The sequence below is a fragment of the Ammospiza caudacuta genome, chromosome 5, assembly GCF_027887145.1.
Source record: "Ammospiza caudacuta isolate bAmmCau1 chromosome 5, bAmmCau1.pri, whole genome shotgun sequence".
Lineage (NCBI taxonomy): Eukaryota > Metazoa > Chordata > Aves > Passeriformes > Passerellidae > Ammospiza > Ammospiza caudacuta.
In genome coordinates this window covers 11,212,217-11,232,364 of record NC_080597.1, presented here as the reverse complement: position 1 = coordinate 11,232,364, position 20,148 = coordinate 11,212,217, and the positions used below count along the sequence as shown (strand labels likewise).

Here is a 20,148-nt window from a genome sequence, read left to right as displayed (position 1 = left end):
CTCATGACTCCTTCCAGAATTCCAGCACAACTGGACTGTGATTGGTCATTAAGTCAAAGCAATTCACATGAAACCAATGAAACAATCACCTGTTGGATAAACAATCTCCAAACACTTTCCAAAGCAGCAAAACACAGGAGAAGCAAATGAGATAATATTTTATTTTTTCTCTGAGGCTTCTCAGCTTCCCAGGAGAAGAATCCTGGGCAGAAATTTTTCCAGAAAATATGACAGTGACAGGACTGTGGTGTCTACTGAGAAGATGAGCAGTGGCTGGAAAGGAGTGGGATTCTGGTACTTCTCTGGCTGGTTCTCTGTGAGTCTCTGTGCCCCACCATGTGCCCCTGCCCCCTGAAGAACCCTCTCATCACCTCACCCACCCCAAACATCAGATTACTCACTTGTCTGGCCCTGGTACAAGCAGAAGGGCAAAGCCCTGTGGCGAGGGCTGGAGTAGATGGCTGAAGGAGAGGTGGGAACACCTTCAAGCTACCAGGAAAGGAGAAGCCAATGGATTCCTTCCCACCTGGGCATCAGCAGGCAGGTTCCTGTCTCACAGCTCTCCTCGCTATCAGACAATCTGTCATTAGCAAAGGCAATTAAAAAGTGCACCAGGAGAGCCTGCTCGGCTGAGCAGGGGGGAGAGCGCAGGCTCTGCGAGAGGAGTGTGACCAGGAGCTGTCACAGGTGCTGGCACCGGTCCCCGAATGATGTCAGTGCTGCACGGAGGTGACTGCAGAACAACAGGCTGCTTATCTCGTTTGCTGCCCAGCCCTGCCGAGCTGTGAGAAAGGTCACACTCCTCTCTGCTGCATCGGGCTTCCTTCAGACCCTGCCCAGTGGCTGCCAGTGGATATGGAAGGAGAAAAAATAGAACTTAAACCCAAAGCCAGCCCTGGAGAGAAGGGGAATGCAGGCACAGTGTGTTGCTGCACTGAGAATGCAGTGTTTGCCAAATACATCCTGCTCCTTTTCCACTAGCAGATAAACCACAGGGAAAACAGGGCTTTGCTGTTGCTGTCAGCTGATGAGGTTATTCCTTTGGTTCCCTCTGACAACTCTGGGGCTGGAGCTCCTGGAGTCCCTTCTTGCTTGTATTACCTTGTGTTGCCAGGGGTGTTGCAGTGTCTGTGAGCTCCCTTCATTTGCATTTCCCCTTAAAAACAACAAGGCTAGTGACAAGGAGATGAAGGAGAGAGGGAAAAAGATTTCAGTGTGGTCACTTCTGCTTCCTTGGTAATGCTGTGAGAATTTTTTAGGAGGAAGTCAAGCAGCTTGGGGTTCTTGAGGCTAAAGTTTCATGAGGTCCTTCAGACTGATTGTGTGCTCTGCTACCCTCCTGCAGGAGGAGGACTCTGTTTTCACATTAACAACTCTACTATCTCACTCTGCTTCTTGGTGTATCTTGAATATGCCTCTTCTAATAAATAGGGAAAAAAGAAATTAATTTTCTCTCAGAATCTAGATGATACTTTGACCAGTGCCTCCTTCAGCAAAGCCATTCTTATGTAATAGCAAATACTGAGATTTTATTTCTCTGTAACCTAATACATTTTTACTTCACAGTAATGCAGCACAACAGTTGAATTTTCAGTGCCAGTGTAAATAGTTCCTGCTTCATATTACAAGTGATTACATGACACTCTGACACATCTCTAAAGCTCACCTGCTCTTTTGAGTATTTTGGTGTTCCCTAATAAAGCCTGAGGAAGATCTCAACCTAATAGAAATGTGTTCAAGGCAAAAATGTTTTGGACATGTATTTGTTTCTTTGGGCTGCATTAGAGCACCAGGGTAGAGTAAAGCTGGGAGCAGGATAGAGCCCCCACATCCTCAAGTCTCTGAAATGTTTGCAACCAAATTGCAGTACTGATCTGTATATTTTAACTGGGTCACTGAGTGAGAGCCATTTGAATGCTTCATGCACTGCATCTTCCAAGTAATTGCAGTTTAAGGATTCATTTTAATGTTAATTTTCCCACTTAGACATTTGAAGCTGAGCTTGGAGTTATGCAAAAAAGAGGCATATCTCTATCTGTTTTGAATCTGAAATTGAGTGTCAGTATAAAACCAACCCCACATTATATCTTTACCCATTAAAACTTTTTACACTGTACTTTTGAGATGGCAAATGACAAAGTTTTCACTTTTAAAAATTATTCTGTCTTAAAAAAAGAATTTTATAAGTTCTTTTAAGGACCACAGGACAAGATTTTTCCTCACACATTCATGTCTCAAGCTCTGATTGTTTCAAAGCAAAGACTGAATGTTTACACTGCTTCATCGGACCCACATACCATCCAACTTGTTTGCTCTTTTTTTCCTTCTTTGTAGTTCTTTTTGCATCTTTTTCCAAAACATGGCTCCTAAGATGAGCCCTGTCACCTCCAGACATCAGAACTGACAGAACCTTTAGGAAAAGAAAAACCAAGAGAAGCTTTGTGATGATTGATTGAGATTTAAAGCTGAGAGATAGGGCTGTGAGAGACAACTGCTCACTTTGAAAATTTAAAAAGGTTTATTAAACCTTAACAAAAACACAACAAATGACTACATAAGGAAAAAGCTGCAGCACTAGGTGTGCCCTCCTGCACACCATGCGGCCATTTCATCTTCAAGATGGATGCTCAGTCTTTTATACCCCTGGGGTTGCATCAGCCAGCCCTGGCCCCTCCCAAAGCCTGTCAGTCAGCTCTTCTTTGCCATTTATCAGTGGAGATGCTTTCTTGTCACTGGATTGGAGGTCAGGTGTTGCCATGCTGCCCCCCTGAGCACCCCCAAGCTTTTCCATTCCCCACTGCCCCATGCCAGGGACACCTGTGCAGCTTCTTTGTACCTGTCCTGGACAGCCCAGGCTGTGTGATGGCAGCAACACAGGGGGGAAAGGGAACTGTGGGGAGAGCAGAGGGCATCTAAACTACAATAACATAACTGTACAGCACTAAAGCTTTTCTTAATATTCACACAATAGTTATCCCTTAATTGCGAGAGCCAATCATCTCATTATCCATCTATAACAGGGCTCCTGGCTACTTCTCCAGACTGCATCCCAAAGCCAGAAGGAGTGTGATTTCCTGGCTCAGGGCATCCTCCCTGAGCTCTGACTGTGTAAAAGGGGAATTACAGCTGTGAGGAGCTTCAGCAAAGCGAACCTCTTTACTTCCTTCTCATAGCAACCAGCACAGATGTTGCAGTGGTTCCCCTCCCTACACATCCCCAAGGGCAATGCAATTCCAGATTGCACTTCCTTGTAGAGGGAGGCAAAGCCTTTTCCCTTGGATGGGGACGGTGATTACTCTGTTGGCTTTGCTGTAACGCTGAGCTGATCGTGTACTAAAGTCCTTAAGGGAGAACAGCCACTTCCCCAAAAGAAGAGAAGCAAATTCCGTCACAAAGGGTTTTGTTGTGCAAAGAAGAGCTTTTGCCAGCTGGCCACTGTGAAGATGCAGCGTTAGATGCACTTGGCTTGCTGGTGGGGTGGCTCTTGAGGCAGCAGAGCAGCCTTAGTGAGCACAACTACCAGGAGGGAGTTGCAGTGGTCACTGATGGCAAAAAGTGGCTGGAGGCACAAGTGGGATTGTTGGGATGGACAGGATGAGGAGAGGCTCTGAAGATAAGGAAAAAGAGCTGAATTAGATTAGGGCTTCAAAGCAAATGGCAGTCTTTGAATGACCAGGCAAGAAAAGCAGCTTCAGAAGCAGGACAAAATGATGGCTGGACAGTAAAGAAGGCCAGTAAGTGAATGATACAGATTTTATTGCAGAAATATGCAGCAAAAGAATGTAATTATAGACATGATTTATTAAAATGAGCTGGGAAGCATCCCAGTTTAAAGAAGCTTTTTATAGAGGAGGCAGCCCACATATTGCCTATCCAATTAACAAGAGAGATTTGTGGACATAGGATGTGGGAACTGGCAGCCACAGGGTGAATGGAAGTGTGTCTGTAAATCACATTTTGACAAGTGAGGGAGAAGGCCTGGCTCACCACAAGCACTCTGCTGTCTCTGTCTCTTTTCCTTGCAATCCAGAACTGAAGTGTTTGTCCCTTCAAACAGCTGTCCTGCCTTTGCTTCTTTTGATGCTGTGAAGTTCATCAATATTCATCAGAACTGGGGAGAGAGAGGCATAGAGAGAGAGAGACTAATTTTCAGCAGAAGCAGCTGAATGACACACTGGCAACAAGACCAGATCCTTTGCTTTTTGGGATCTCCCACCCTGGACACTGACTGTGCCACCACAGTGCTGCTGGCTGGGGGAGGTCTGCCAAGGATTCAGATGTGATGCCCACACTAATCCTACCAGCTCCCAGTGAGAGTGCAGGAAAATCTAAGCAAGCTTGCTAGGTGGTGGGCAGAAGCTTTAAAGGGTGTGCTGTTGTGTCTAGCCTGTTGGCAAAAGAAAGCCTTCACAGTTCTTTAGAGAACTTGTCAACTAGTTAGTTGGATTATATATGTATATTTAAAATAAATTATTATGGTAATTTAGGTTTTAAGCAGAAATTTTAGTTTTTAAACCTGTGAGCCTCTTCTCCAAATTCTGCTCTGAGCAGGCCAATTGTATTTATCTTGCTCTATGAAGTGGCTTCCTGTTGCCATGATATTTTATGAAAAATACTTTTGCCAGGATTTTTCCCCTGAGAAGCTGAGAAGCCTCAGAGGAAAAGAAAAACAATAATTATCTGCCACTGTGGAATGCAACAGGTGCATCTTTGATTGGTCCATCTTGTTTGTTTCTAATTAATGGCCAATCACAGTGAACTGGTTCAGACTCTCAGAGTCACGAGCTTTTGTTATTCATTCCCTTCAAGCCTTCTGATGAAATCCTTTCTGCTATTCTTTTAGTATAGTTTTAGTATATAATTTTCTTTTAATATAACATATATCATAAAATAATCAATCAGCCTTCTGAAAATGGAGTCAAGATTCTCATCTCTTCCCTCATCCTGGGACCCCTGCAAACATCACCACAGCTTCCTAGCTATTAAAGATGACAAAGCATCTGCACTCGTTTCAGGATTTGTTCATGTTGTTTATGTGTTACGTGCACAGCTCTGTGTGGGGATGAGAGCGTAAAAGGAGCTTAGAGCCTGTTCCAAAAGCATCACTGTCACTCAGGGCAGTGGCTGTTGTTGGGAGCTGCAGAGATTTGTCACCTGGGAAGAGAAGCAGTGGGAAGTGTTTGGCAGAAACGCCTCACAAGCCTTGCAAGACAGCTCTGTCACAGCAGCAGAGAGAGTCCAAGCCAGCTCTGAAGCTGGGGCTGCACCATCCAGTGCCTTCCCTAAGCAGCCATGGTGAGTTCAGGGGCAGCAGGAGATGCATTCAGCAGTGTCAGCCCAAGCCCACAAGGCTCCTGCTCCTCGTGATGCAGGAGCCTTGATTTTACTTGCAGTGGTTCCTTTCAGGTTTGGGCCTTGGGACCCTGCTTGGACTCTGCTGGTGTCTATGGGTGCTGCAGGTCGATGTCTTCTTATTATTCCCTGGGCAACGACAAATAACTTGGCTTTTGCCAAGTCTGGCTGATCTGTGCTGGTTGTGGCAGATCAGAAGTGATTCCAGACTTATCACATCTGTTCCTTCATCGGTTTGCCACTGCTCCTGCTGAGGAGAGTAAAATCTCACAGCTGAGCTTGAGAGCAAGGCAAACACTTTATTATTTCTTTACTACAAGTAACTAAGTAACTTTTTTGGTTTTGTTTTTTTTTGGTTTTTTTTTTTTTGCTTGTTTTCAGGAGGGCTTCTATGTTCTATGCAACCAAATTAAGACATTTCTTCTATACAGTCAGTGGCAGTCCAAAAACTGATTTGCTGTTGGAGTTTCCAGTGAAATTGCCATGCCCTCAGGCTGTAGGTAAGTGAGCTCAGGTAGCTGCTGTGGGTACTCCAGAGTCTGAAGTTTTACATTAGCAATGTACTTATCTTGCAGGACTGGGACTATTCATGGAACAACAATATTCTTCTCCACTTGAAAATCTTTATCAGATGGAGATTTCCATAATTCTGTGTCCATAAATACAGAGAGAGACAGACATGAATCCCCAAATGGTTAAGTGCTTTCTGTAACTGTCTGATATTTAGGAATCTCATTTTGTGAAGGACATGCAAAGCTTCTGCCTTTTTTTGGTTGTTGTTGTCTGATCAGATCCATTTGCCACCAATCCAGATTTGCTATGGGTTTGAGATGTAAATGTGAAACTGACCCAGCATCACTGAGATTTGCCTGGTTTCATGTCTGAGTTGGACGTGCCTTTGGCAGATGGGCACTTGCAGCTGATCCAAACCCATTCAGAAGCTCAGCAGATGCTTCTCTGAGCCTCTTCTGGTTTTTTAACATGGAAACGAAGCATAAAACCAGGTGCTTTCTGTGCTGGTCTGAATTATGGATTTTATTCTTCTTGTTAAAACACATCTGACACATCTTCTAGTTTATCATTTTCAAACGTGACAGAGTGTAAAACACCAAGTCCTACCTGACAAATGGTGCTGGGAGTCCAGGGAACTGCTCTTTTTTCTGAGGCTCTGGTCCAGTTCTCTTGAATTCAATAGCAATTGAATTCAGTTGAGGGGGACTGAATTCAATCAGCAGGGAGTGAGGGCTCTGTGTGCTGCAACACTGCAAATAAAACTGAAATTAGTCATGGACTTTGCAGAAACCCTGCACCCTGCATTATGGAGGATTACAAATAAGATCTTAAAATTCACTTTTTTACCTAATTCTTGAAGGAATTACATTTTTGGAACCTACATTTTTGAGATTAACCATCATAGGATGCTTTTACAAAAAGTTTTCAGAGGATGCAGACCCCTCCTTTAATTATCTGCCCTGAAAATGTCAGCAGGGTTTTTTTGTCTTGTTTTGTTTCCTTTAAAAAAGAAACAAAGAAAAGGAGCCTTGAAAATGGTAAAACCATTGCCACCATGCCTGCAGGTTTGCAAAAATTAAGGGAAAATGGACTGCCATGTCCCAGATATTCCACAGGGTGTTTGGACATAATAATATAGTGATAGGTTTTGCATTTATCAAGAATGATCACCTTAATACTGAGCTAAAATGCTAAGTGGAGAAAAAACTATTGTTGTCAGAATTGGCCTGAATCTGGCAGGATTCTTTGCTGTTTGTGGCTTATAGAATTGAAATTGTTTTCCAGCTTCTACAGCTGTGGATTCTCTGCAAGCTGAGCTCGGACAAGGAAGGTCGATAGCAGGAAAGGAAAACCTGCTGCAAACCCATCTGAAGGCAAAAGGTTGGGACCTCTGGCTCACAGCAACTTACAGGAAAGCCACCCTCATTTTGTTTGCAGTGATTTAAGGTGAGCATCTCAGCCCTGTGTGGGATTTCTTGCCTTTGAAATGCATTTAGTTAATTATTACAGCCTAATTTATTTTCTGCTGTGGAATAAACCTTGCTGTGGGCAGCAGAGCATAGGAAGCACAAGATGGTGCTTTTCAGTGGCAAAGCTTCAACTCTGGCATCAATTTTTTTGCAATGTTAAACCACAGAATCCACAAGGGAGGTGCCATAATGGCAAAATGCTGTTAAAAGTGATGATGTATTTTATAAGGGCTTCAAGCTCTTCTCATAATATTTGCAGATAATCTCAGTTTGCCAATTTGTCAAGTCATTATTCTCCATCTGTGATACCCAGTGATAACTAAAGAGATTTTTCATCCATTTTTATCAACATTAGTGAGTTCATCATGAATACATTGAAAAAACAAAATGCAAGCATTAAACTCAGTGTGAAGACAATATATTGTTATTCTAGCATGGGCTCAAACCTGAACAACGGCAAATTAAAATGTTCAGGTCTTCACTTTAGAAACAAAGGGAAGTGATCTGCCTTTGGACGCTACTGTCCACACATATTTTGGCATTTTCTTTCTATGGTTAGTGCTCATGAGCATATTTTGTCTGGCATGAGACAATTTCACATAATCAGGTGCATAAAGGAAAAGTCAGGGGCTGCAATTAGGCATTCACTCATATCAAATGGGCTCCATCTAACCAGTATGAGCACACAGCCTTAGACTCACAAATGGCAGGCACTTTGCTGTCCCTGGAGAGGAGCAAAGCAGAACTTTAAACCTTTTTTTCCATGGCCTGGATGCAGACAGACACCTACACACATCCATCCTCTCCCCACAGACTGAGCAGGACCCACTTCAGCAGTGCAACAGAAGCTCCTTTGAGGAACAGGTGGAGAAAGACAGGTGTGTCACAGACACATTGTCTGAAAAATCCTTTTGCCAGCATTTTTTCTCCTGAGAAGCTGAGAAGCCTCAGAGGAAAAGAAAAGCAATGGTTATCTGCTGCTGTGGAATGCAACAGGTGCATCTGTGATTGGTCTCATGTGGGTTGTTTCTACTTGATGACCAATCACAAGACTCTGGTCAGGTACAAGATTTTATTATCATTCTTTGCTAGCCTTCTGATGTCTCCTTTCTCCTTCTTCAGTGAAGTGTAGTTTTAATATAATATATATAATGAAATAATATATCAGCCTTCTGAAACATGTAGTCAAGATTCTCATCTCTTCCCTCATTCTGGGGACCCACAAACACCACCACAGAGGTGGGAATGCAGGAGACCTCTGTGCTGTGCCTTCAGACTTTTGGGTACTGCATTGGTTTGGACAACAGTGATGTTAAGTAGAATTTTTTTCCTTGTACATTAGCAGCAGGGACCTAAAAGAGACCCAGGCCTTACTCTGGCACAAATGTTGGATCAGGTTGTGTGCTCACAGCATCCTCTTCCCGAGCTGCACTATTACAGCTGGACACTAGAGAGCTCCTTGTACCAAAAACAGCTCAGCAGTGCGAGGGGAGGCTCCCTGAGAGGAGCCTTCTAAGCAGTGCCCCCCTTTCTAGAGGAATTTTACTTGGGTTTTACTGTTGTGTTAAAAATTAATATTCTCGAGGAAAAGCTGTCTTTGCCAGAGCGATGGCTGCAGCTGTAACTCCACACCTCCTACCCCCACCAAGACAGATTCTGCAGTTGTAACTTGGAAACTAATTACACAGAGAGCAAAAAGTAAATCAAATGCTGCCAGCTTGGAAATTATAATTAAGTTTTCCTTGCAATAACAAACACACTCAATATGTGATTTATTATGACTATTGCTGTATTAATGATAGTAATAGTCGATGTCATGCACCTATGCAGAGTACATGTTTTCATTTAAATTGCCAGATTACAGTCCCAGATGCAGGGTGAATTCTAACTAGCTCTCTGCAGTCAGCCTGCTGATAACCTTAAGCCTTACAACACACAAGCTATTGCCAAACACTACTCTATTAGCAAGCAATAAAACAAGATGAAGACTGGGTCTACTTTTTTTCATTAGCTGTGTTTGACCTGTCCCCCAGAGTTGCCTTTACCCTATCAATCTCTTATTAAAAACCAAAGCAAAATCCCCTATGCTGTCACTGTAAGGGCATATGCATTCCTGCTTTGCAGCCTCTGACACAAGCACAGGCTGCTGCAAGATGCTAGAGACAAGGAACAGTCCTATCCTATTCCCACAGGGATTCTGCTCAGGGCTTGATTTGCAGTTAATCTTGTCCTGAGCTCAGCAGCAGGAGGGCACAGGATTTTAGTGGGAATGGCTCAGGATTTTCCTTCCCGGGCAAGTCCTGTCTCACTCCCATCTCAAAATCCTGGGACACAAAGACTGGGAAAGTCTGTATGAAAACTCCAGGAAGGCTGGGGAAAGCCTTGTTCCAGCTCTGTGGCTGTGCTTGGCCAGGGCACAGAAGCGGCTCCTGGCACTCCTGGGAGCTGTAACAACAGCCCTGTGGAGAGGCCAGTGTCTGTGCTGCTGCTGGCACAGCTGGCAGGGTGGTGCCCCAAGCTGGAGCCTTGCTGTTGCAGTTGCTTAGTGACACTACCAGCTAGATGGACCAATTCATTATGAATGATAATGTTCCAGATCCCATAGATTACTTGCAGGCAGCCTGACGGGGCAAAAATAGTTCTTGCTGCCTTTGCCTGGATGTTGAGGAGGATTTTCTGCAGGAATGAGTCAGATCTGATTGGGTTTGTGTAGAAAGCCAAGGAATCAGTGTTGAGTTCTGAGGAAGCTTCTCTTCCAGGACAACTTGACTGTGTTGGTGACAGGGAACTGAATTGTGTCGTGATCATCTTGTCACATGGTTTCCAAAACCAGCGTGTGGCAGCGACCGCTGAAAGATGAAATCTACTGTTTATTTCTTTCTTCTTTTCAATCCGTGGAAATGTATAGATAACTAAAAAAAAAAGGAGGATTTCCAGAGTAGGGCACCTCCAAAGAAGGTCAGTGTGGGAAGTGAGAAGGTGCCTTTTGATTCCTCTGAAATGCTCTTTTAGGATCTTGGTTGTGTGAGCCTTGGCCATGCCATTCCATAGCCCATACTCGGCCTCCCATACAGCAATTCCCGGTCATGGTACTTATCAAACATCTTCCTAAATGACCCTGAGCTATCTGAAAGATTCTCTCCTGCTTTTGTGAGCCAGAGGGCTCAAAATGATAGAATATATAACAAAATCCAGCAGCAACTCGCTGAACTGCAGCTAACAAAATGAAAGAGTGTGGTGAAGTCATAGCTAGCAGCCTCTTGCAAAACCCCGGGTGCTCAGAAAATTCTGTTTTATTGTTTCCATCCCTGGGAGCTCACATTACACCCCAGCTAAACCCAGCAGGGCCCTGTCATTCATCAGGCAGTTTTATGGCATGACAGGAGTCTGGAAAATTAGAAGCCAGTTAAACAAATTAAAAAATTTAATGGAATCCTCTGTCTGCATTTTGAGAAAGAAAAAAAGGAAATGCCTTGGGATATCTTTTTCTCATAGGGAGGATCATATTGGCCTCCAAAAGGCAACAGCATCAAGGTGGCCACTGGAGAGGGAGAGAAAACCTTGCAAAATTTTATGAAGGAAATGAAAATGTGATTCCTGTCAAGTCACCCCTCATAAGTCAGTCTTTTCTCATCAACATCTTCTACCATGTGATATTCAGAAAAAGTGAAAACACTAGCTGTGGCTGTGAACTACTTTTCTCCTCTAATTTTATTTTGCTTCAACTGTCCAGAGAGCAAATCTTTTGGGAGGTATCCAAGACCTCAACATCTAAGGAGCCCTTTCTAGAATCTAAATATAATAGCTCTGCCAATTTGGCTGACACATGTGGTTACTTCAGTGACAAAGAACTCTGGGACCTTCTAGTCCCTTTCTCAAAAAAAAAAAATGAATCCTCCAGTATAGCTTTAATTATCTCCCCAAAATATTTTGATATGTGGTCTTTTGGGAAAATGGCTCATTTAAAATTATTCTTATAAACTGTTAGTGAATGCATGGTGATCCACAGGCTATTCCTTTCATCAAGATGTCACCCACTGTCATGTCTGACTAATAAGAGTTTATAGACCAGCCATGAGTATAAGTAGTCTCAGTGACACAAATTCAAACTCAGCAGCTCAGCTTACTGCAGCTTAGCATGGATTAATTTCCCATGGCAGATGCCAGCCTCATACCAAAAAAAGACTAACCCCCATCTTTATGATTTTTCTCTTCTTCACAATTGTCAATCCAAGTAAGTACAGAGATAACAAGAAATAGGTCCAAATTACAAAGCATGGATCTCTGCAGCACTTCTTTGAAGTTGGGCTGTGCCTGAGTTTTCCTTTAGGCTCCTCTCCAGTCCTTTCCTTTATAAAAGAATTCATTTTCTTGTGTTTTTACCCTTTTTACCAACAGGTCTGTTTAAGCAGCAGTGATACAAATGAAATAGGCTCTCAGGTAATTAATTTCTTTCTCTCTGTCTTTTCCCAAGGAAGGATGAAGAGTACAGAGGGTGTAGTATGCTTGGCAGAATGGTTTGTTTGCTATTCTCTTTTTTGTTTATACTGGAGAGTGTTGGCCTTTCTGCCCTGAGAAGGTGATATTGATGAGAGTCACAAAAATCTTTAGGTCTTGCACAGAAATCACTCATTATTCCTGAAGCAGCTTCCAGAGAAGCTCTGTCTCAGAGTACATGACCTCTAATCTACAAAAGAAAAGGTTGCCTTGTGCCTGAGGAACAGAGCTGTGCCACGAACTTGGCAGTAGTTAAGATATGCTGGGCCATGGAGCATCTCTGGAAGCCTCTGGACAGCACACAGGAAAAACTAAGGAGGACCTGGGGAGGTCAGAGGAGCGTTAGATGGGCCCCTGAATTTGATGTGGTGTCCCAAGGATGGAAGGAAGGGGCAGATGTAATGAGCTAGGAGTGGTTTTCTAGAGGTGACAGAAATCCTGCAGAGAGGTGTTGCCAAGCAGGTTCAGTAACACTGAGTTTGCTAGCTCCCAAACTGTGACTTGTTTTGGTTTCTGTGCCTCCCAGGCTCCAAACGCTGCCCAGAAAGCTTCCAGACTCCTGTTGAGGGATCCTAGGAGCGTTTCAGCTGAACTGCAGATGGCTTTGGGCTGAAGCCATGGGAAATTTTGTAAGCTCTAAACTAGGCAAAGCTCAGTACCTTGTTTTTCAAAATGTTTGCAACAGAAATGCAAAGGTTAGAAGTTCTACTGACTGAGAAAAAAACTGGAGTGGAATCAGGCAGAATAAATTACCTGAAGCATTGCAGGGAGTTTGAGTGGCCATAAGAAAGCAAGTGAGACTCATCTTGGAGAGACTGAAAGGAGGGAATTCTTCAGTCCCCATTTGCAGGAGGAGGTGGAAACCCTGAGCTCATAAGTGTGCTCTTGTCTTAGGGAAAGCTGGAGAAAGTCACACATGTGTCTCACTAGAGCATTTCAGGAGAGCCAAGAGTTTGCATTCACTTGGCTAAAAGGTGTGTAGGTATTGTTGGAGCATATGGCTCATAATTCTTTTCATTGCCATATTTCTAGCCCCAGAACTGTGCAGTAACTGTGTAACAAATCTCAGTGAGAGCTAATAGAAGAGGGAAAGGTGATTTTAGCCAAAATAAAACTGGATTTGGACATGTTCCATGTGTTCTTCATCCTGTTTTATCCATGGGTTACGATTTATTTTTCTCTCCTTGTCTGGGTGCTTGATGGCTCTTTTTCTCCTCTCATCACTTCTTTAGGGCATTGGTCTGTAGTCTGTACTCTGTTTCACTCTGTTTGCAGTTTAGGGAGGTCCTGATAAGCTGCACATAGATGTACTGGCATCTTGATGCCCCAGGTGTCATCTGCACCTTCCATTCTCACAGCACTTCTACTGGTCCTTCTGCTTGCACATCTAAAGAATCACTTCCATTCAGAATGGGCTTAATATTTTTATTAAAAATTCCTTGAGTATTACAAGATATTTTACCTGTCTGCAGCAAACTCACAACAGTGCAGATGAGTGCTGTGCTGAACAGCAGGGATCACTGGGAAGGGATTCTTTTATCCTACTACCAATCTGAGAGTCACTTGGATGCATGGTCTGTGGGAACAATGGAGAAGGAAAAGGGAACGCAGAAAAGATACTCCAATCATTCCCAGCTGCCTCCTTCTCCATCCTGCTTCCTCCTGATGCTGCCCCCCTCAACCAGGCTTTCAAATTGTTTCCCTGAAAAACTGCACAAAGTTTTACTGCTTTGGTTTTGAACTGATTTATTGGTTGGCTGATAATTTCTCAAATGCCTTGGGAAAAGAGCAGGGACAGAACCAGTGAAAAGCCAACTGGTGGGATAACTCCACAGCCAGCATAGGTGGCTTAGGTTGTTGTGACTGTGCTTGAGGACTCACCTTTGCTTTAACATAGCCAGAACTGGTCCTTACACCTCAGTGGAAGAGAAGCAGAGCCCAGAATGAATGATGGATGCATTGTTTTATCTGGAGTGTTTGTTCAACATAAACACCAAAAAGTTAAGATTATTTGAAGTTAATTTATTGCAAAATAAAACTGTAGCTGCTTGCAAAAATGAAATCCAAAGAGATAATGTCATATTCCTTTCACAGTAGCTTTTATGGAAACTTTCACCCTCCTCAAATTACAGTGACTCCATGTGGCTTATTCTACAATATAGGGTTTAATAGTTGTGCTAAAATTTATTCCAGCTGTTGCTAATAATAGAGATATGAATAATAATATTGCAGAGAGTCTTAACTGGACTTGGTGAAGATTTATTAATTTGTAATTTTTCCATCCTAAACCCAAATATTAAAAAATGTATGAAAAGAAAGAAAGGTAATTGCAACCACTGGCTTCTACTTCACCATGATGAAATTGAGCTTGCCTGGTAATCAGAGAATAAATGTAGAGATTTCCTTATTTTATCCAGCAGTCTGATTTTATCAGACCTTTTGCAGTGAATGCAATTCAATCAAATGTAGGGATGCCAGAAGATCTTTTGTATAAATCAGTTACTTTTAGGAGAGAACTGCTGCTGCATTCCAGCTCAGAGATTCACAGAAAACAAAACTAACTGAATCTGAATGGGGAACAGACTCAGGGGCTTTAACCTCTGCTTTTATTTTGACATATGAACTTTCAAGAGACAATTGCACTGGGGAACCTACAGCCAACTCTGAAGACAGATTATAGGGTAAATTAACTGTTTCAGTACAGTCCAAAATGCCACCTTTATCTCACCAAAATCAGGTTTATCTTCCAGATCCAATGTCTCCCTACAGGAGCAATATGAATCCCAAGCACTAAATATTGATCAGAGTTTCTTACCCTGCACTTGACCTCAGCCACATGACAATTTACACGTGTCCTTGCACAGCCTCGTGGGAAGCATGTGGTGTCTGAGTTACTAATGTCCATTTCTTGGGAAAGTTATCCTTTTAAAACAACTTCTCTCTTGCAGGATTTTCTTTAAACAGCCTCACACACATTCTGCTTGGAAACAGTGCCCCAGGAAGAGTGAAAATGTCATCCAGCACTATGCAATATAAGTGAAAAAAATGTAGGGTCATATAAGAATCCCTCATTTGCTTATCCAGAGGGTGGCCTATCTTGGGTTTTCCCTTTTTAATTTTTGTGGTTCTGAGTCATTAACTGATTTCCATGAAGTGCATAAAAATTCTTATAATACTGTCTAATAGTTAATCAGCAATAAATAGATGACTTGCAAATGATAACTCTTATGACTCAAACCCTATTGCCTGTACTTTTCCCTTGCTCTGCTGCAATAAAAAAGATCTGTCAGGCAAGGGCAAGGCTGAGGACTTTCTTTCTTTGGCTTTGGGAAACTTCTTCAATGCTTCCAGCAGAGGAAAAGTGCAGATCCATTCTCAGTAAGGAAAGAAAAATGTTTTTGCTCCTCTGATGGGATTCTGCACGCCCAAATCATGCACACAGAAATGGAAAGCACTGATCCCCTCAGCTGATGGGTGAAGAATCTCATCTGCCTATGCCATAGTCTGCCTCTTCCCAGTAGATGAAGAATCCAATTATTCTCATTATTGGGTCTTGTCCCACCTTTGTATTGTCCCTGACCTTTGAACTGAGATTACATAACCCAGGTCACTCTACCATTTGCTGGTAGAGTGTCAAATCATGGATGTTCCCTCTACTGTGGGCGTTCAAAGATTCTGAACAATCCTGTCCATAGACCAAGGCTTAACTCAGGTCTCTTCAAAGGCAGAAAATGCATTTGTTGTATGAGCTGAAAAAGAGATTCCCTCTAATCCAGTAACAACTATGGCAAGCTTTTTCTGAGCTTGAAATCTCTCATTTTGCGCAAGCATATTAAACAGGTGACAAATGGATGTGAAAATGGGTCACAGAGGATCCTCTGCTACTTGCCATCTGTGTCAGGGGTGGGAAATGAGCATCCATGGGGATCCACCAAGCAGTCCTTATCATGGAATATCTCCTTGTTGATATCCCTTGGTAAATACTGAGGGGGTGGAATTTTCAGGGCTGATATTTAGCACAGTCTGTGACTGCCATGGCGAGAAGGCTTGCTAGGGAGTTGTGGGCTGAACTTGAAATGCTATATCCCCTTTGAAAAGGATAGGTCATCCTGAGGATATTGGATTTCTTTGTCTCCTAAGGATCACAGGACCAAGTACTAAGCTTTCCTCCCCTGCTTGTTCTGGCTCTTGGCCACAGCTGAAAGTGAAAGCAAAAACATAGGGACTTTGACTGGGCTTTAGGAAGAATTCACCAAAGAGAAACTTTCTGTTGCCTGAGTAGACTTAGAAGAAATTTAATAAGAAGGAAAAAAGGATCGTAATTAGGATTTTCCCAGCAAATCTCAGTACAGCCTTTCACTGTTGTGGTGCTCCCAGTAACTCCAAAATGTAAATCCTAGTTGACTAAACCAAATTATTCCTGCACTGAACCCCTTGGAGTGGTTCAGGCCCACATGGATTGCTCTCTGTCTCTCCAAAGCTCTTGGAGCACAGGCAGCGCACTGGATTTAAGATTCCAAATCTGGTTTGTTTTTAACCATACGAACATAATCTGTATCCACTGAAGATTCTCCGCGTGGCAGATACAGAGTTTCATCCTGGGGCAACTGAAATGAATTGCAGTAACTGACTACAAGCAGAAATCGATTGGACCAGTTACCAAATGACTTCATTTAAATGTAAAATTATTTGCTCAGATAGCAAGAAACTATTTACATGTGCTACTTTTGAAATTTACCTCTAGCTATGACCATATGGTAATTTAACTTTTAAATTGTATTTACTGCATTCTTAGACTTTAATCAGTCACTGCAAAGCTTGACTCTTCAGAACTCCGTGTTTAAGCTCGAAACTCAAACCATTTGCAGTTTCTCTCTGCCTTTGAGCAGTTACAATTGTCAGATAATAGCAGATCAATCAGTGCTCAACCCTTTGAAGTGTATCTGCTCAAATGTGCCTCCTGCCTTGCATTGGCTGCCGTGTGTTTTACTCCAAGTGGAGGCAAAACTTTCCTGCTTTGGAAGTAACAGCTCTACTCAATTAGCAGAGCAAGGATTTTTTCAGCATCGCACATAATTAGTTTCAAGGTCTCTAGTTTTAACAGCCATTTGTTAATCTTTTTTATATAGCTGGCAGAAAACTTGTGATTCAAATACAAGGAAGCAGGAAAATAGCTGGAGTACTTCAACTACACATAATTCCAGAAGCCAGCTCTGCTTTTCTGAGAAGCAATTTGGCTTCACATTTCAGAAGCAATGGCATGGTTACTTTAGGTAGAGAAAGAACCAAGGCTCACAGTAGAAGGAAATACATCCTATAAGATAATATATTTTTGGAAGTGACAAAGCAACTTGGGAGCAAATCATCCCATCTCTGTATTCTCTTCTTTCTTTCTCTCTTTCATCTCCCTCTGTGTCTGTGACTGCACATATCTGTACAGATCTGACATCCAGAACACAGTTCAATATTTCTTCTGCCCTCTGAATTATTTTTGCTGTTACTTTCCTTATAGGTGGACAGGACTTGTAGCAACAGACAACATCTTGAATTCAATCTGTGAAGGTGACTGCTGCATGAAGAGGTAATGCTTCCCTTTGTGGAGAAAGTAGAGGATGATGTGTTAGTATTTCAGTGGGTCTTGGTGTGAAGAACAGGAGGTCTTCCTCACTGGCTGGCTGGAGCATTGCTTTGTCTCTTTCAGATGTTTGCTGAGGGAAAAAAGGAAAGAACTGGTCTGTCTTGGAGAAGTGAGAATAGATTTTCTTGTCATATAAAGGATTTGGCAAATCAGTGTTGACTACATGTTATGCATAATATTTCAATAAGCACATAAGAAATGTTTAAAAACACAGTGGGTTTTTCTCCATTGCAAAGTCTAGGTGTGTGCCAGACAAAAGCCAATGGTCTGTGTAGGTGCTCTCCTAAAGAGTGTGAGGGGAAGGAGTCCTGAGTGGGTCAGGACTGCCATCTCTCTCTTTTTGGTGTTAATCAAACAAACCAAATCTCATGGAAGAGACCAGGATATTGTAGCTCTGTATGAGAAGCAATGTTATTTATTCCATAGAGAGTGCCTGTTGTACTATGTGGTGTTAGATGGCTGTGCATGCTACTGTCAGAAGATATTGTCAGCAAATTCCTCAATGGGAAAATTATTTTCTATAACCTCTTCATCATTTGCTGGTTTAGAACTCTGCATTTTTGGTGAGCTTTCTGTAAAGAGCTAATTAAGCTGAAGGAGAGGACAGCAGAGCTTGTGACACAGCAGGGATGTGTCCCACAGCCCTGGATAAGAAACTGAGAGATGTGCCCCTGTGCCAAGCTGCCTGATGGCAGCCCTGGGCTCTGTTTCATGGTAGGAGCAGGCTGTCAGTGGGCTGTCCCCATCCTGAGATGATGGGGAAGGACAGAAGGCTGCAAGACATTGATGAGAAAGGCTCTGATCCCTGGAGGTGAAGGACCAGAGGTATGGGGGTCTTGTTGGGAGGGACAGCCTGCTAAGGCCCAGCTGGGCTAGAGGAGTGCAGATTTTGTTCAGTTGAGTAACTCAGAATTTTAAGTATGACCTGCAGTCTACTGTAAGGCAATTTTAACCTTTAAATCTTACACATTTTTTTTTTTTACACATGTTTTTGCTTTCAACAACATGACAGTCTATTCCTCTCTACCACACCCCCCCCCCCCCGAAAAACTAATTTATGTCAACAAAAAGTCCTGATCTCACCTCTTAGGCATGCATGCAATAATGAGGTTGTTTCCAGAGCTGCTGGGTCCTTGTGGGCTCTGGTACTTGAGTGCCTCTGGATACCTGGCTGCTTCTCTTCCTGGAGTCTAGCTTTGCATGCCTAGACTTTGAAACTTAGGTGAAAATGAATACATTATCATGAGTGGTCTCCCACTGCTGATGAAAACTCCATGCAGCCAACTGCCTAAATCTCATCAGCTGCTTAAAGAGAAAGTTTGAATGAAGGCCCTGATTGTGGTGGAGTTTCCTTCTGTCCCGGATATAAACACACTGTCCTAGGCAGAGTTAACTGTTATTTTTAGCTATAACAAAAGTGCATCTGAAAAGCCTGCTCTGTTACACTTGGAAAATACCAGATCACTCCAAGTGCCAAATGGGCTGGGGGAAAAAGCATTCCTGGAGCAGGCTTGCCCTGGACAGCCTGCGTGAACTTTCCAAGGCTTCCGCTCCCCTCTCTTTCCCACACGGGAGCAGGCACGCTCACACGGGAGCAGCTGGGAGCTGCTCAGGCTGCTGCTGAGCCCTGCCCAGAGCATCTTTTCTCAGGAAAAAATTCAAACTCTGTCCAGTTTGTTATTCACCTAATTGAATCGAAGCCTCTTTGCCAAGCAGTGTTATTGCTTTGTTTGGTTGTAAACAGAAGGTTTTCTTTGAAGGGTAAAACCCCATTAATAGAGTCCTTGTTTTTCTGGTTTTTGAAAAATCTGTGACTATGTAGTTTTCATAAATTAGTGAATAGATGATCTGACCATGGCCTTTCCTTAAGTTATCGAGGCTTATCACTAACACAGGAAAGGTCATCCGTGGGAGGGTATGGACACATTGCAACTCCCAAACGATTTTGGAATAAAGACAGGAAGTGGACCAGAGTAGAGAAAACAAGTTCTGTGGCACGAGAATGCCTTTTCCTCCAGCAGGACACAGTGGGGGACTGTTTGGCACAGCCGACGCCGCAGCGTGGAGGATGTGGCCCAGCACTGATGCCGTGGAGCAGCGTGGATGCGGTGCAGCAGCAGCATCGGTACCGGATCAGCATGCACGCTGTGGATGCTGTGGAGCAGCAAAGTGGGTGCCGTGGGATGCTGTTGCCGGCCAGGTGAGCACGCTCCCCAGGGGCGCTGCCCGGGGGGGGATCGGAGGGGCGGCAGGACAGCCCTGCACGCGTCTCCTGAGAGAGCGGGGACGGAGCGACCCGAGCGCCGCAGCGGGACTGCGCTCCCCGCCCGCGGGCCGTGCCGGGCGCGTCCCCTCCGCGCTGTGCGGCGGAGCCACCGCGGGCAGAGCCTCCTGTGGGCAGGGGGCACCGCGGGCAGAGCCTCCTGTGGGCAGAGGGCACCGCGGGCAGAGAGCGCCCCGCGGGCAGAGCGCACCAGAGCGCCCGGCGCCGACGGGCTGAGGAGGTGGCGGCGGTGTGACAGCGCGGCAAGGAGCATGCGTGCGGGAGGGGGCGCGGGGGGGGGGAGGAGGAGGAGGAAGAGGAGGAGAAGGGATGGCGCGGGGAGGCGGCCGCTGTTTATTTGCAGCCGGGCGGGCTGCGCCTCGGCAGAGCGCGAGTGGCCGGCGGCGGTCCCGCTG

The 20,148-nt window shown here is 44.0% G+C and overlaps 1 long non-coding RNA gene across 1 annotated transcript; it reads left to right on the top strand.

The window, feature by feature from the left end:
* Positions 1-5,732: 5,732 nt before the first annotated feature.
* On the top strand, positions 5,733-15,074 carry LOC131558267 (uncharacterized). The gene is made up of 5 exons (XR_009274793.1): positions 5,733-5,852; positions 7,150-7,311; positions 8,148-8,212; positions 11,733-11,774; positions 14,780-15,074. It is a non-coding gene; the product is annotated as an uncharacterized LOC131558267 (long non-coding RNA).
* Positions 15,075-20,148: the final 5,074 nt, after the last annotated feature.